Source organism: Arvicanthis niloticus, chromosome 4, assembly GCF_011762505.2.
Source record: "Arvicanthis niloticus isolate mArvNil1 chromosome 4, mArvNil1.pat.X, whole genome shotgun sequence".
NCBI lineage: Eukaryota > Metazoa > Chordata > Mammalia > Rodentia > Muridae > Arvicanthis > Arvicanthis niloticus.
Genome location: NC_047661.1, coordinates 114,361,746 through 114,379,315, shown reverse-complemented (window position 1 = coordinate 114,379,315; position 17,570 = coordinate 114,361,746).

Here is a 17,570-nt window from a genome sequence, read left to right as displayed (position 1 = left end):
CATGCCTTGGGCAGTAAGAAAACCCTGAAGATGGCCCCAGATACTGTGAAGCACGTGTCCTTCATGGCTAAACAAACGAGAGGCAGAGTTTCTGATCATCAGGAGATTATAGTCCAAGGAAGAATCGTTCTGGCACTGTCATATGGCCCTGTCTGTCATCACAACACAACAGATTTTTTTTTCTCAAGTTTCTTTCTGTGGTTAGCAAAATATAAAACTGAAAGGTCTGGCACACAGGGTATATGGTAACTTTCTCTCCCTCTCTCTGTCCCTTCCCCTTTATTTCTTTCTCTCTCTCTTTCTTTCTTTCTTTCTTTCTTTCTTTCTTTCTTTCTTTCTTTTGGTTTTTCAAGGCTGGCCTCAAACTCAGATATCCACCTGTCTCTGCCTCCCCATTGCTAGGATTAAAGGCCCTAGGCCACAACTGGTTGTCATAATTTCTTAATACCCAAAGTTCTGAAAATCTTCCTCCCAAGTTGTACTCTGAGAACCCAGACCTGGCCAAACTTCCCTGGCAATCAGACACGGCATGGTTCCGTTCTAACCTGGGTACTTACCTTCAGAATAGCTGTGTGGCTCCTTCAAGGATTTCTAGCAAACCGATGCCAGTGTAGGTGTGGAGGTCGTTGGGGTTCCTTCATATAAAGTCAATTTCCAAAAAGGTTTTTTTTTTTTTAAGTCAAACCATGAATTCCTTTTGTGGTTTAAAATCAAATAACCTGAAACTCCACAGTAGGACTGACTATTCAAAGAAAAGAAACATAAATAGAAAAACAGTGGCCAACTTTAGGGTAAAGCAGACAATTAAGGACTCCACCCTGTTTCCCTTCTGGCATTTTTCAGAGCTCTGGGTTAGTTTATGGTACTATGAAAAGGGGTGGTCTGAGATCTGTTGAAGTAGCTTGGAGTCATGGGTAGCCACCATGCCTCTCATTCTTACCGACGGGTAGCCACCATGCCTTTTATTCTTACAGATGACTCCAGTCACAGTTTTACAGATGAACTCAGTGGTTGCCTGCCTGACCTCAGGTATTGAGCAACTGACATGACTAACGTTGCCAGTATTAACCCATGGTGAGCAGGCATGCTTGGTTAGACAGGCAAGGTATGGTATGCCCTGTTGATAACTTTATATGGGGACTTGAGAGCAACAAAGGAAGTGACTCAGCATTGTTACATTTCTCTCTGAGGGGAAAGTCTCTTAGCTTAACCTGAAGGGTTTCTGAGATAGATCAGTGTATGTAAAACCTTAACATGACTTAAGAAATAAAGAATGGAGGCCAGATCACCCACCAGTTGATCAAAGGCCATGCTTATATTTTGGGTCTCCAGCTCTGGCATAATATGATAACTAAGTGTGCCATCCAAGAGAAGAAACAGTTTACAGAAGGTAAGCCTTAGACCGGAAATGAAGAGATAGATGCATTAGGTTAAACTTAGCCTCAGATTAGATGCCAAACCATTGACCAAGGATAATCACTCTTAATTTCGCTGGGGCACAGCAAGGAAGAGAGGGTGCTACTCTGTATTTAGTAGAAGGTCTTTCCATAAAGATGTGTGTAGCTCTCAACACACACTTATGTGAAGAAGGCTTTTCTGGGGACCACAGACTAAGACCCAGAGTGTGGCCAGCTCCTTTCCAAGCCCAGAGAAAGACAGGTGAAAGTTAGCATCTGAAAAAAGAAGCCCTATCATACTTTTTAATGTATTAAAAAGTGCCTGCTTATTGAAATAAGTGCTCCACAATCATATGACTAAAAAGTAATTATTGTTTTCACTTTATGGACTAAAAATAAATAAATAAATAAGTGAGGTGAAGTAAAAGCTTGTGCCTCTGTACAGATTTTCACCAATTTTCCCAATTATCAAATGCTGCAGCCCTGGTTAAAACTGGATGTGAGGTGGTTCCAGCCTACATAATTGAGTACGAGTCTCTGAGGTGGGGAGGGGGCGGGGGATGTCACAGGGCCATACCCATTGCAGGCTAATTAAGCTGTTTCATAGCCTTAAGCCAGCTGCCTGCCTACGGGACCAGCTGGTCCAAAGACATGGAGAGGTAGGATTACTCCGGCTATCCCTGTGACGGGGAAAACAGCATGTACGGTGAGGGCGAGTGAGCGAGGAGCACGTTGTGGTGTATAGGGCCACACACACTCTAGATGCAGCCCCTTAGCTATGCCCTTAAAACTTGGAAGGACAGGAAGGGACAGTTCACCACCAGAAATAAACCCTTAGTAAGCAACCCTCGAGCCTGCCCACAAGCTCAGATACGGAGTGGAGTGGTTGCTCACTTTGCCACTTGAGCCAGAGGCCTGTCAGGGAGTTCATCTTCTCCGGCTGCCCCCCTCTTCTTCTTTTTGTCTTTTGAACGCCTCTTGGGTCTTCTTCACCCCCTTTCTCTGCTGTTATTCCTCCGCGCCCCTGACTTTTTATGTCCAACAAAATGTCTGTCTGGCCTTCCTCCTGAGGGAGCTATGGGGGTGTCAGTGTTTTAGATAAGATTGTAGAGAGGAAAATGACCCCTGAAGACCACCCTCAGGTGGAATCCTTAACACTACTTAAAGTAGCCTTACTCTAAATCTTGCTCCATCTTATCTGTTACCTGTCTGTCATCCTGGCTTGCATATTGTGTGTTAAGAGAGAAGGTGATGGCATGGGGTTTCCCAGTCTAGGATAGCAGGGCAGAGAAGGTGGCTTCCTGCCCTTGCATGGGTTACTGTGGATCGTCCCAGGCCAGCTTTAACAAGCCAAGTCAGCTGCTTGTGCAGTCACACAGGTCGCATAGTTCTGTAATTTTAGGAAGGAATTTTTTTCCTCTTTTAAGTTTTGAGGATGCATTTTAAGCTCCAAACTCTTCAGTCGTTTTTTTGTTTTTGTTTTTATTCTGTCTACTTTGGAAAATGTGTTAGCTTCAATGTTACTTAGGATGACCACGTCCTATCTCACCAATATGCATATTACATTATTACCAAATTACCTTATGTCTTACTCATTGTTTTATCACTGTAAAGAGACACCATGGCCAAGGCGACTCTTAAAAAGAGAGCATTTAATTAGGGACTTGCTTAGAGTTAGAGCCTTAGTCCATAAATATCATTACGGCAGATAGCATGGTTGCAGCCATGGGTGATTCGGGAGACTGAGCTAAGAGCTACATCCTGGTCCCAAAGCAGAGCGAGAGAGCGAAAGAGAGAGAGAGCGGGAGAGAGAGAGAGAGAGAGAGAGAGAGAGAGAGAGAGAGAGAGAGAGAGAGAGAGAGAGAGAGAGAGAGAGAGAGAGAGAGAGAGAGAGAGAGAGAGAGAGAGAGAGAGAGAGAGAGAGAGACTGGGCCTGGTGTGGGTTTTTGAAACCTCATACTCCACCCCCAGTGACACACTGCCTCCTACAAGGCCACACCTCCTAAACCAAATAGTCCCACTCTCTAGTGACTAAACATTCAACTCTATGAGACTATGGGGACCATTCTTATTCAAACCACCACACTTCATTTTAAAAATGGAACTGATCTATTGACCATCTTTCTCATAATAATTTATACTCTCTTCAGGCAGGTGCATGTTTGGCTCGTTTATTATTTTTTTATTTCAACATTTTGGACAATAAAAGGTTTCATAAAAAGAAAGCTTTTCATTCTTTCTTGGCTAAGACCCTCCCCTTTTCACTCACATATCTCTCCCTGCCTCCAAAAGAAGGGTCTGGCACATTTTAGGAACAAAATAAGTTTTTGTTAACTGGCAAATGACTCGAGAGTAAGGCCTGAGCAGACACTCTGTGGTATCAAGTCAGCCATTAAAGTTTTTTGTTTGTTTGTTTGTTTGTTTTAAATAAATGAAGACAAACCGCCAAAATTATTTAGGGAGATTTTTACTAGCTGAAAAGAAAGAATGGTTAATAAATGAGGCATTAAATGATTCGACCTGTATGTAGTATTAATGTAATTTTAAAAGCCGCATTTAAAGTTCTTAGAGTCAAGATTCAAAAGTAGCAAAAAAAAAAAAAAAAATCACCATTTAATTTTGCCTGCCTTCTAACTGAACAGCCGATTGTTTAAGGTAAAATAGAACTCTAATAGATTGTTATTAGTACACATTAGAAATCACTATATCCTAAATTTTAAAAAAAAAATTAACTCAGCAGTTGAGTCAATCCGGAATGGACATTTTCAGGTATGCTATTCCCTTTTATTGCATCAGCCTCTGTCTCCAACAAAGTTTCATGCCATCTCTTGATCGGCCTGTATATCATGTAGAAGTCTCCAAGTCAAGTGTCATTACTGAAGACATCGTCTTTGAAAGGTCAGGGGTCATTAACCAATAAAGACTTTACTCTGGGCTCAGAACACTGACTGCTTTCTGCCCTCAGCCGTGGGTGAGGAGGGCAGCCAGGAGGGCTGGGTTTTGCTACTGAGCTTAATGGGATTACAAAGGAAGGAGAAGTCAGCCAGCCACATTTCAAGCCAATGGACCCTTCTTATATTTACAACATGTTTTCCTAGTAACCGTTTATTTTGCTGAAAACATTTTTAAATAAAACCCTCCAAAGTCTTTTGAGAAGATGGTTTCATATTCCCTACTCAAACACCTGTCTGACTTGACTGTGCTATTTTAGTATGTCCTGCAAACACATGTTCCCTTCTATATGATTCAAGCTGGTATCTGTATGTTTACCATTCATACAGCCTCTTGGGACAGAAATAAATGTGGAAGATTTTTCTGGCCACGTAAAGAAAAGCAGACAGAAAAGCCATTTTTAGCCAAGCTAATACTTATTAGCTTTCCTGTGTGAGTACCAACTTGGGAATATGTTCTCCTAGTTGTGAGTGGCCATATCCTAAGACTTATTAGACAGATGAGCACACTCAGGGCCACACACACTTCTCTCTTGTCTTTATTCCAGAAAAGATACCATTGTATTAACAAGCAGGTCTGGATCAGTACCTGGGTGCTGAAAGATATCTATGTAATGGTTTCTCTCATTTGATGTGCTACAGGCTGGACACTGGTCAGGCCTATGAGACCTTAACACAAAAAGCAAGGGGAGCCAAAACCCTTCTTGAAAACCATCAGAATCACCTCTAAGTCCCATTTCAGGATAATGGCTATACAACCCTGTATAGAATGATTGTCCATAGTCTTGCATGGTATATGAATATACATGGCCACTTAGAAAATAACACATTTGCAAAATAATACCTATCAGCGCTTGGCTGTCCCCAACCCAGTGCTTGACTTTGTGCCCATGGAAAACCCTTAGATTCAACAAGAAACTTGGCTTCAGTCAGAGACAGATTTATGCTTCGAACTCTGACTTCAGTCCTCAAGACTTGTTCCCAGGCTGTGTTGGGAACAAGTCCATTTGGAATCAGCTGTGTACCTGGACACTGTTCTCAAGAAGCCACTTCAGCCTTGAGTAGACAACTGGCATCTGGTATATGTTTATGAACATATTTGGGCAGGAAGCAGTAGGTGTCGAAGCTTCTGAGCAAAGTGTAACTCATCTTGGAAGGCCTCCTAGACCCTGCACTTGTCTTTTTGCTGTGGCAGCTGCACTGTCTCCGTTCCCAATCCGCTGGGCTTCATTGCTTTCTGCTCCCACTGTGACCGGCATGAAGAAAATGATGCTGGTGACTTAGTCACTCACTGTAAGAGAGTAGGAATGATCTGTCCCACAACTCATCCTGGACAGTGTACAGCCTGCTTGGTGAGACCCGGATGACCCTTTCAAATGGTAAAGAATAGTGAATGAGGTCTGGATGGGGATTAAAGGAGATAATACAGGTGAATTGCTTAGAACAGGGCCCAGCATGCGATGCACCTTCCACTGTTGTCCACAGGTACGGTTTGCATCACTGGTTTTGTGATAATGGGCACCTGGGGAGAATTTATATCAAGTGCAGTTTTCTTAACTTACTCGCCCAAGATAATCCAAAGACTAGAGCTCACCACTGTTCCAGACAGTAGAGTTGTCCTCTAATCCTGGATTTGTGTTTAGAAACAGATTCAGCCAAGCCTTTCTGGTTTTATAGCCTTCAGGGAGAGGAACTTTGAGTTGTGGATTTTGTTGGAGAGTAGAAATGTGCAAGAAGAATGACCCATGGGTCACTCAGCTCAATCCATCTACCACAAGCACTGCCGTCAGAAACCTGTCTGAACGAATGAGGCATAGACCTTTGCCTATTCGTCAAACTCCATGGGGAAAAAAAGGGGCAATAAAATAATGTAATCTGATCATCCTTAAGGGAACTAAAATTTAGTTAATCTGGAATATTATATAGATACTTGATCAGAAATATGGTTGAACATTTTTATAAAAAGAGTTCCATGACTGAATAGATTGTGCACTTTAATTATGTCTTTACGACCAAGTCACTTATCTACAGATGAATTATCAAGAGGAATATTATAAAATATGACTAAAATTAAATCTGTTACTAAAATTAGGCTTCACTGGACTCAGTTGTATGTGCTTCTTTCATAAGCATATGTACTACATTCTGTCGTGTATAAAAACTGAGGAAGCCAAGAGAAGTGTCTGTTGTAAAATGTAAAATTAAATATCATTGTTACCGACTCAGTCATGTATATACTGAGAAAGTTCGGGTGGAGATGCTGACACCACCCCAATACATAAATGAAGAGTTTTGTGGTGCATACAGCCGGGATTATTGCAGCAGTTCTCAGCCTGTGAGTTAGGACCCCTTTGGGCTCATTGGAAAACACAGATATTGTCATTACAATTTATAAGAGTAGCAAAATTACAGTTAGGAAGTAGCAACAAAAATAATTTTATAGCTGGGGAGTCACCACAACACAAGGAACTGTATTGAAGCACTGGGAAGGTTGAAGACCACTGTCCTTGTTCAAGCTTTTTAGGTCCCCGAGGTTATAGCCCTTAAAGAACACTGTGTGATATAGTCTTCTCTCTTTTTTACTGCTAGGCATGAACCCAGATCACTAGATGCCACCACAAGTGCAGAGACACTAAGCCACCTGCTCACGGACTTTTTTAAACTTCTAAACTTCTGAGACCAAATAAACCTTTTTTTTTTCCTAATCTGATTCTCTCAAAGTGATGAAAACCTAATTAACGTAACCTACATTGAACACAAGGCTATTTTGACCTTCTGTATAGCCATTTGAAGACGTCCTTGTGTTTCTTTTTAGGAAACTGCTGTACCCCATTTAGACTAAAAACATAAAGAAATCAGCTTAAGGTTTTGCTCCTGGTTAGTGTCATTTGGTAGTCATTTTTCAAAAGCTTTCCATTCTTATATATTTCTAAGTTTCAAGGAAATGTATCTATAGGGACTCACCACTATACTTCTGTCAACACCACCCCATCTTGGTGTTGAAGCTATAATAAACAGGAAGACCAGCTTCCACTTGTAAAGTGTACTGTGCAGGTTTCTTCATATATCTGACCATTTAGGCTGTGTGTCTCTGGCTTTGAGCACAGTATGGAATGCAATGGCCTGAGCAATATTCAGGCTGTCCTCCATAACCAAAGTTTAGCATTGGCTATTCTGTACATGGCCTAGTTTTTTGTTTTTTTTTTTTTAAATGGAAATCACCAAATAACTTCAAAGGAATCCAGACGAAGATATATCCCTAGAGGGTTAGGACTCCCAAGGAAGGCACAAAACCACTAAGAGGAAACTGGCCATGGCCTCAGCTCAAGACAAAAAGGGTTGCAGACTCTTGTAAGGATAGAGCCAATTGTTAACTCTAGGTTGATACATGTGCCTTTAATCCCAGCACTCAGGAAGCAGAGGCAGTGAATCGATATGAGTTTACATAGCAAGTTCCAGGCCGGCCAGGCCTTCATTGTGAGACACTGTCTCAAAACAAAATTAAACAAAACACCCCAAGGAAAAGCGTTGGCCCTCTCCAATCCTGTCAGCATGCCCCTTACTGTAACTACACTGCAGACCACTCGCTGCCTCTACGTTTCTCTGCTGTCAATCTCCCTTCTCTCCCTCCTAGACAACTGAAGACCTGCAAGCACTCTCAGCTTCTGTTTCCTCCAGTCTAACCCCATCACAAGAACACTCCAGATTGTTTCCCTTTGAAATGCAAAGTTCACAGTTCATCCTATTTCCTATTTTTTTTTTTTTGCTTTGAATTTTCTGTTTTTATCATTCAAAATTCCTCCACATTTATTCTGCAACATCCTCTGAAGAGCAGCCACAACGGCCACCTCTTCTTCACACAACACTCCCTCTTAGTCAGGCTCACAAGCTAGCCCTTTCTCCTCTTTCAGGTTGATGCTTAAATGCCAGTTTCTCCATGAGGTTCACACTGACCGGTCTGTGTTCAAATCTGCTCCGCTCCCAGCTCCACTATTTTCAGTCTTCTCTAACTGCTCAGTAGTTTTAAGCAGCAATTATTACTCTCCAGTGTGCTATGTATTTAGTTGTTTGCATTTACCTATTGTTCTCCTCAATGTGGTTTCCTCCTCCCTCCCCACCCAGGTCTGGACAATTGGCTCACCAGGGGTAGAGGTTGCTCCCTCCTTAACTGACTGCCTTGACTGTTTCTTTACATCTCCATTCATCCACGTCTCCTTGAATGCCGAGCATAGCTTTATAAATGTACTAGGAGTAAGTGATTTGTACATCACAGCCCTGCGTGACAATGCTGTGTGGAAAGACACTTCTATGGAGGGCTCAGAGCTGAAGATGCAGAAAGAACAGCTGGGAGCCTTATGAGCTATGCTACGTAGGAGCTGAGGTAGGGGCGGTGGGAGAGGGTTGACCAGAAGGAAGGATCTCAGTGATACCATTTCTGTCCCCGCCACCTCCACTCATTGTTAGCAATTATTTCACCCTCACTCTATCCTAGCATGGCTCTTAAGTCTTATGATAGCATCACCTTAAAAGCCAGTTTAAATCTCAATGTCCACAAGAAACCATAAGCAACCTTTTCCAAATGGTTTGCCACATCTTGTTTTCCTTTACATCATGCCCACCATCGTGTCTGAACGTCGGCATTCAGATCTTTACATAGTAACACATTGTGAGGCCCTCAAGCCCAGCAAATGTATTTTATTGATATTTACTTTTTGTAATTACACTGAGATTAATGTCTGATCAGGGAAAATAGCAAATCACTGACAATTACTTTAGGTGAAGTTCAAGACATTTCCTTTGAAAAATGGTGTATCTTTGCCAGGCTGTGGTGGTGCATGCTTTTAATCCCAGCACCCAGGAGCAGAGACAGGCAAATCTCTGGGTTTGAGAGTAGCCTACTACACAGTGAGCTCCAGGACAGTCAGGGCTACACAGAGAAACCAAGTCTTGAAGACCCATCCCCTGGGGAAAAAAAGAAAGAAAGAAAAGAAATGAAGAGAGAGAAACAATGGGGCATCCATTTGTCTTGAATGGTTTTAATTTAATATGGCAATATCAGGGGTTGAAAAACTCGTTCTTGAGCAAGTAATGCAGTTTTTAAATTTAAAAAAAAAAATTGAAGCACAGGTGGAGAAATACCGTCTCTGTAATTGTAAAGATATCATATACATAAAAAAATTGAAGTATAAAAGCTTTTGCAGCTTTTTAAAAAACCAGATAAAGATTCAGGATTCCAGGCTATCACCCATGTCCTGTGTTTCCAGCCTTGAAGATTCGTTCATGGTCTTCACCTCCAGAGAAGATTCAACCAGCTGTACCATAAGCTTGCAGCACTGGGAAGCTGGCCAGAACTGCCCAAGAACGTCCCCCTTTGTGTCTTCCAGCCTGGATCTGTGGCTGAGTCTGCTCTGCTAGAGGGACCTAATACACACAAACAGCCCCCTTGCATGCAAAATTTCTGTCCAGCAAGGCTATGTTTGGTCACAGGAGTAAACCCTGGAGGTGATTCCCCCATGGGGGCCTCAGAGTTCTCTCTCCTCTGCAGGGCCCTGCAAGGGAGGATCAGATGGCTCTTGGCTGACTCACAGAGCCCAGGCTCCATTAGACTCTTCTAAATTTAGAGCACTTCAGTAAACAGCACCATGAATCCGCTGTGTGCTTGCTGGGAAGGGCATGACCACGTCCTCCCAAATCTCACGCACGTAATTATAGCTTCTGGGCCTTCTTATCAAATTGTCATCGGCTTCACTTTTTACCTTAAACTTCAACCTTCAGTCAGGTTGCGTTCAGTGCTGTCAAAAAGTTAAATTTGAAGAAAAAGACCGCCAACTCAAAGCAGGGTGAATAAAAAAAATAATAATAACATTGAACTGATAATTCAGTCAGGTCTCTGAATGTGTCTGGAAATGTCTGCCAGGCTGCTGAGACTGATGTCCCTGTGGTTGTCATGTGACACCTTCACCCATCAAAGACCTAGTCAAACAAGCAGGAACTGTGCTGCTCTATAGACTTTCCTGAGTAGTGTCTGCAGGAGCAGTGATAGAGCCAAAGGGACCCGTTTTATTGTTTGAAAGGGCCCTGACGGAAGATGCTGTCTTTATTTTTTTTGTTTGTTTGTTTGTTTTGTGCTCCCCTTTCTTTGGTCCAATAGAAACAAAATCTTCCTTTTCTTAGCCAGTACCTGATCTTTCAGTTTCTGTTTACCTCCCCCATACCCCCCCCCCAAAAAAAAAAAAAACCCAAAAATCAGGATAGAGATCACATTATGTGTGCACAACCCAGCCTGGGTTCAGAACGGGAACCTGTGTGAATCATGGGGTTGGTAGAGCAGATGTGGGGACTGGAGGTGCCGAGCAGCCACCAGTAGGTATCACCTGTGCTTTGTGGCTTACGGTCTGAAATAGCCCCTCGCCACAGTGGCGTCTGCTGGTACCCAGGAGGACGTGCAGGGCTCCATAGCATTCTCACTCCCTCCTCTACTGTTTTCCAGATCTGTTGGGTCTGGAGCTTGTTTGCCTGCTTGCAGCCAATTTCTACGTTATTAGTTTAACATATCAATCAGACAGATTTATAGTGACAACTTTATAAAAAGAACCTCTCAGTCTAAGAGCAAGCCTGTAGTTGTGATGTATTGTTAGTTAAATATGAAAGACCTGATGAAGCACAGGACAGGGGCGAAGATGAGTGAAAATTCTGCCCAGCTTTGTGTTTTGCCCTTTTTCATTTTCCCCTTTGGTCACTGCCAGCAATTCGTGTGTTCTTGGTAAGCTCCGTCAGCCCTTCTTCAAAATAGGTAGAAAAATAAGATTCCGAGCATTTATACATGAGCAATTCGATCGTAGGGAAAAATCTCCCCTGCCATTTGTTTTAACTTACAACATATAAATTACAGTTTCTTCTTTACAAGAGGAACATAGCAGATCTTTTTAAATTAAAGTTATGCAAAACGAAGCTGTTATGAATGGGCATCATGCTGTGGAAAGAGCCAGAAGATCTTGTTTACTGTCCCCAGTATTGATTGGCTCTTGAGACCTTGACCACTTTAGTCTGGTGAACTTTGTGTGCCTCTGTTTCCTTTTTATAAAACAAAGATAGTTAGACCTACTTCACAGACTCGTTGTGGTCACATGAGGTCACTCTGTGTTGCCAGCCTCCTCATTTGCCAGTCCGGTGACTGTTCATGGTGTTCCAGGAAAACAGATGGGTTTGGTGCTGATGCTGCAATCCACACAGCTCATGTGCTCTCCACTGCAGCTTTCTTCTGAGACTTCTACTTAGCTTCTGTTAAAATGCTACACAACGCTGGATGCTGTCGGACGTGTGGTAATGGCTATATTTATTTTCTAAACTACCATTGTTGCACATCTTAAGAATCTCATAACAATAGAAATATTTAAAAAATAAAACTTGGTTTCACAACTTCTTAGAAATACACCTGCTGTCTAATTTGAAGCACAAATGGTTAGGAATAAGTTCAGAATCACGAAGAGAGAAAGCATCACTACAAGTGAAGTGTCAGGACAAGGCACACTTTCAAGAGGGTGTACTTGGGCAATCAAATACATAGACAAGAAGTCTACTTAGCTCTTATTCAAACTCAGGTGGTAACTATGTGGTATCCCCACTGCCCGGAGTCCAACCTCACAGTCTTATTCAACTGACTAGCCTTAAAAGAACTGGTCCACAGGAATAAAGTGAGAAAGGACTAGCTACTTTTAATCTGAGAGTGTACAGGACCTTTGTGTAAACAAGATTTTACTGTCTGAGGTAGAGGAGAGAAAAGCATTTTTTTAAAAATCCTACAAGATGAGGAAGAAAAAAAGAAAGATTTGAATGCATTGTCATGATCAAGCTTTATAGTATTTGATATTAAAAGACTCATATTTAATTTTTTACAAAATTTCTCATATTACTTCATGTCTTTCAAATATGTGAGACTTATGAACAAAGAGACTAGTTTAAATAACGTGGCATCTTTACTGGACAGTATAAAGCAATGGCTGTGGATCCTCAGACTTTCTAAGCAAGATGGAAGCAACATGCCTGGTGCTTTGTGGGTATGGATGCGTTCCAGGGGCTCAGCATGCTGGAGACTCTTCCACATTCCTCTGAAGTCTGTTCCTATGCCCTCTGTCTAATACTTTGGCAGGATGTTCCTTTGTGGCTACTTTTTTGGCATTCCCAAGCTATGCCACACTGATGAAGGGATAGTCTCTTTCCTTGTCAGCTTTGGTACTGAGGGCATTTCATGACCTCTTTATGGGGGTCTCCAGCCACTGGCGGGCTTGCTTTCATTTGGATCCTTTCAACAGTTGTCTACAACAAGAACTATTTTAGTCTTACATTAGATCCTGGGGTCTTGGATACCTCTTCTACCCACCTCAAGATGCTGTGGAGACCAGGAGGTTTACCTAGTCACAAGGAAAATGGTCATCCTCGTATTTGCATAGCTCAAGGGTGCTCCAAACACAGTCTAATCTATTCTCCCAGCATTGTCCTGGAGTCTTACAGCATGTGGTCCATCCAGCCATGATAGCACTGAGGAAAATTAGAAGCTCTGGAATATTCCTTGCAACTAAATCTGAAGCCGGAGCATTTACAAACTCTGCATTCTCTGTCATCCTCTGGCCACTGTCATCAGGCCATGCAGTCATGGGGCATTGTGAAGCTCTACCTAAGTCCAGACTTGTTTACTGCCTTGGAACACACCCCTACCCTCTATCCAGATTGTTGATGCCTTTGTTCAGACTCTTTCATCTCTCCTGAATTATGGTAGCAGCCTTCTGTCTTCCCTCCTTGCTTTCAGTTCCCCCCACCCCACACCCTATCCAATGTTTAGTGTTGACAAGCTGACCAGTGTAAATCAAACCTGATGCTTTTACTCCCCTGCAGTCCATCCTTTCATAACTTTCCACTGCCTCAGGACAAAGTTCAAACTCCTCAGCTTAGAGAGAAGACAATTTGTTTGTGACTGGCTGTGTGCCATCTTCTACCTCCAAGCCACCAAGTCTAATACTAGGTGGCTAATACTACTAATACTAATACTAATACTAATACTAATACTAATACTAATACTAATACTAATACTCTAATTGCCTCCAAGTCTTCGGGCTTGGTGATACCTCCACCTAGAGCAGCCTCTAATTTCACAGCCTCTGGACTAAGCCCAATGTGGATGCTGCCTCCCCTCAAGAGCAATCTGAAAGTAAATCCATGGGCTCTCAATTTAGCAATAAAAACACTTACTGGACCCACAAGATATCTAAAGGTGGTAGTATTAAGGAAAGTCAAAGTCACACCCATGATACCACACACCAAATGCATGCAGACTGATTGCTAGGATCAAATTCAGTAAACTCCACAGAGTGGGGAGGATACTGAACTGAATCTTAACCACTGGGCCAGCATCAGATATCCAACCATGGGTGTCCATTCACACCCACAAATCATGAGGCACGTTGCTTGCATTTTGCTTAGAAAGTCTGAGAATACGCAGCCATTGCTTTATATTGCCAGTAAAGATGGCATGCTATTTAAACTAGACCCTTTGCTCACAAGTCTTAAATATATGAAAGAAAGAATGTAATATGGTAACTGTGTGAAAAAAAAAAAACAAGAAAACCAATTAGTATGAGTTTTTTCTATCAGATACTATAAAACTTGACCATGACAAGGAATTAAAATCTTTTTTTTTTAATCTCCCTCATCTTGTAGGACCTTTGTGCAAACGTTTTGGTCTCCCCTACCCTACCCAGTAACTCTGACCTGCAGCCTGAGATAATCAGAAGACAAAAGAACTCCAGAAGAGGCAGCCATAAACTACATAAAAATAAAAGATGGGAAACAAAGGAGGGAAAGAAAAAAAGAGTTTGGGAATGAGGAAGGCTGAGCTCTGGTCCTGGTATCTTCACCTGGTATTTTATATTGATGTAAAAGGACTGCACACTGCCACGGATTCCCACATTGTGCTTATCATGAACCCAGAGCACGCAGCATTGTTGAAAGGTCAGTGCAGGGGGAGAGCAGGTAAATATAGCTCTCTCAATACACGCAGATTATTTTTAGGATCTTTCAATTTGACTATTGTTTTCAGTCACTGCTCCCCTGTGTGTGTTTGTGCATGAGTGTGCCTGTCTATGTTTATGTGTATTTACTCAGCAAAACTGTCTTTCTGCAGAAAAAAAAAAAAAAAAAAAAAAAAAAAAAAAAAAAAAAAAAAAAAAAAAAAAACCAGCCAACCTACAACAACACCGAGGAGCTGGGGTTCTTCCAAGAGAGACTACTACTGAAGTGAACCCTGACTGGCCTTGGATTCGTGCAGCTGTCCCAGGCTCAATGGCCACCGTAACACAGACAACAGGGTCATTTCCAACTACAACAGGTGTCCCTGATTTTAAGTCTTTCTTAAATTTCAGCAGAGACTGCAGTATGATCATGGAAAAAAAGTTGGAGGAGATGAAGGGAGATGGGGTGTGGAGTGAGTGGCGTGCCCTGGACATCTCCAGCTGGTTGGTGTGTTTTCAGTGCCAAGGAGCTCTTCTGGGCAAGACTAACATGACAGAGATGGACTGATTCTGTTTTCAACTGTCACCAGTCACCAAATGACTTATCTTGTTTTGCTGGGTAGTGACAGGCCACCAAGCACACTAAACTATCTATACCAAAGAAAGCCTAACTGTTAACAACAAAATCAGCCTTGCCAGGGATCTGAAGAACCATACTGCAGTCTCATAAGAGAAATCCACCAGTCGAATGGAAGGTGTATTATATTCATCTGTAGATTCTGAGACCTGGGTAGATTCTAGGTATGGAAAACACTTTCATGAAAGATTAATAAATTTATTGGATTAGAAGGATCTGTGACTTGTTGAAGTACAATCTTTAATAGACAAATGAAGAGTTTAATATCTTCAATTACATATTAAGCATGAGCGTGCTAGGTGGCATCTCATCCCAGAGACAATTCTGCCTGGAAAAGCAGACTAAGTCCTAAAACATCTGAAAAGCAAATGTCCACTACATTGTACTGATTTTTTGATCTCAGTATGCTATCTTTCTCTGTCATGCTAACCAATGCCTCAGCGCAGATATATACATAGATATACATATACATAGATATATACAGCAAATTAAAAAGTACTCTTGGGGCTGAAGAGATGGCTCAGCAGATATGAACACATAACTGCTCGTGCAAAGAACAAGTTTGGTTCCTAGCACCCAGGCTGGGTAGCTTACAACCAGCTGCATAGGATCTGATGCCATCTTCTGGGCCCCCAGAGCATCTGTATGCACACTCACATACTCCTGACCCAGACACACATAAACATACAATTAAAAATAAAATGTATTCTTCCGACTCAGTTAAAAAAAAAAATCATCCTTTATGACCTTGGGACTATATTCTTGTTAGGGCTAACCAACATCTTTTATGGGTCAATACATGTCTGTTAAATATGCAAACATTCGTATTTCTAACTCAGCAGCTTGCCTCACACATCCTATTTCAAATGGTCCAAATTTTCTTCAATTTACAGAAGTATAACTGACAAATTAGTCTATACTTAAGGTGTACAATGTGGTATTTCTATACACGTTGTGACACCGTTAGCGCAATCAAGCTAGTTAGCATATCCATGACTACACACACACACACACACACACACACACACACACATCATTTTGTAGTCGAAATTCAGGATCTACTCTACTCATAAATTTTATGCATACAATTTCAGTGTTGCTAATTGTGAAGGCCGTCTCTCGGAGGTTCTGCCTAGTTTCAAGGAAAATGGTTGTACATGTACCTGCATAGCTCAGTGATGATGCACACAGTCTAAGCTAATCTCACTGCACTGTCCTAGAGTCTTGCAGTATACAACCTGTCAGCCATACATGGTATGCTGACTATGGTCACCATGCTGACATTAGATGTATACAGTACCATGTCATCCAGGCTAGGCTGGAGCTTGCTCATAGAAAAAAAAAAAAGACCTTAAGCTCTTAATCCTCCTGCTCCTCCTTCCAAGCACTGTAATCATGGGGATGTGCCAGTAAACTTGGTTTTTGCCATACCCAGGACTTTATGCATCTTAGACAAGTACTCTGCAACCTGAGCCATATCCCTAGTCCCCAGACTTCATGCTTCTGGACCAACCCTTCATGTCCCAAGTCAACATTTATGGTTCAGCTTGCCAGTTACTGAATGACTTACCTTGTCCTATTTTCTATGAATTCAACTCTGTAAGATTCCATACACAAGTGGGGCAGGTCATGGAGTGTTTGTGTTTATAAGCTTTACTTTTTTACTTAGCACCTACGCCCTGCCTATACATCTGTGCCATCACAATTGGCAGAATTTCCTTCATGTTACTGTTGAATAATATTTCATTGTATTTAATGCCACCACAAGTTGTAAATAACAAAATGGTGTTATTATTTCTACTTTACCTCTTTATTTACACATAATATCACTTCTTCAAGGTACTGACTTCATTTCCTTTGAACATACAGCAGACTCTTGAGCGATATGCATTGCTCAACTCTATAGGTCTATTACAGGCAAACTCTTTTTTTCTGTTTTATAAAAATTTGAAAAACTAAAAGTTCATGTACTATAAGCTTTGTGTGTTTGTGAAATCATGACATACAGAAACTTTCCTATTTTTCTGTGATTGTACAAATATATGTAGTTTGTACTCTGTGTTACAACTTGTTACTATAAACACATAGATCTGTTATAAATATATTTTATCAAAATTTTTGTGCACTGCAGAGTGTATGCAGTGTCCTTGACAGTTGAAAAACATGTGAACAAATGTACCGACTCATAATTACTGATATTGTGAACACTCACTATTCTATCTGATATACCACTGTAGTGATTTCTTAGTCCACAGTTTCTTGGCTCCATAGGCTTTGGTAAAATATTCTGTGGCAGGGAACATTTTCAGAAGAGTCTTTTCCTGATGCACAATGAGAAAAGAAGGGATCGAAGAAGAAGCAAGAGCAATATATAGACCACAAAATCATGCCTGCATGACCTACTCCCTCCAGGGACTTCTTCCCATGTCCTACCTTTAACCACTTCCCAATAAAGCCAACAAGCTATGAATCCATCAAAGACTTAATCAATTTAGGTATGAACCTCCATTATAAAATCATCTCTAGAAACATTATTACAGACCCATTAGTCTCATACGCATCTCTTAGTCCACTGAAGTTG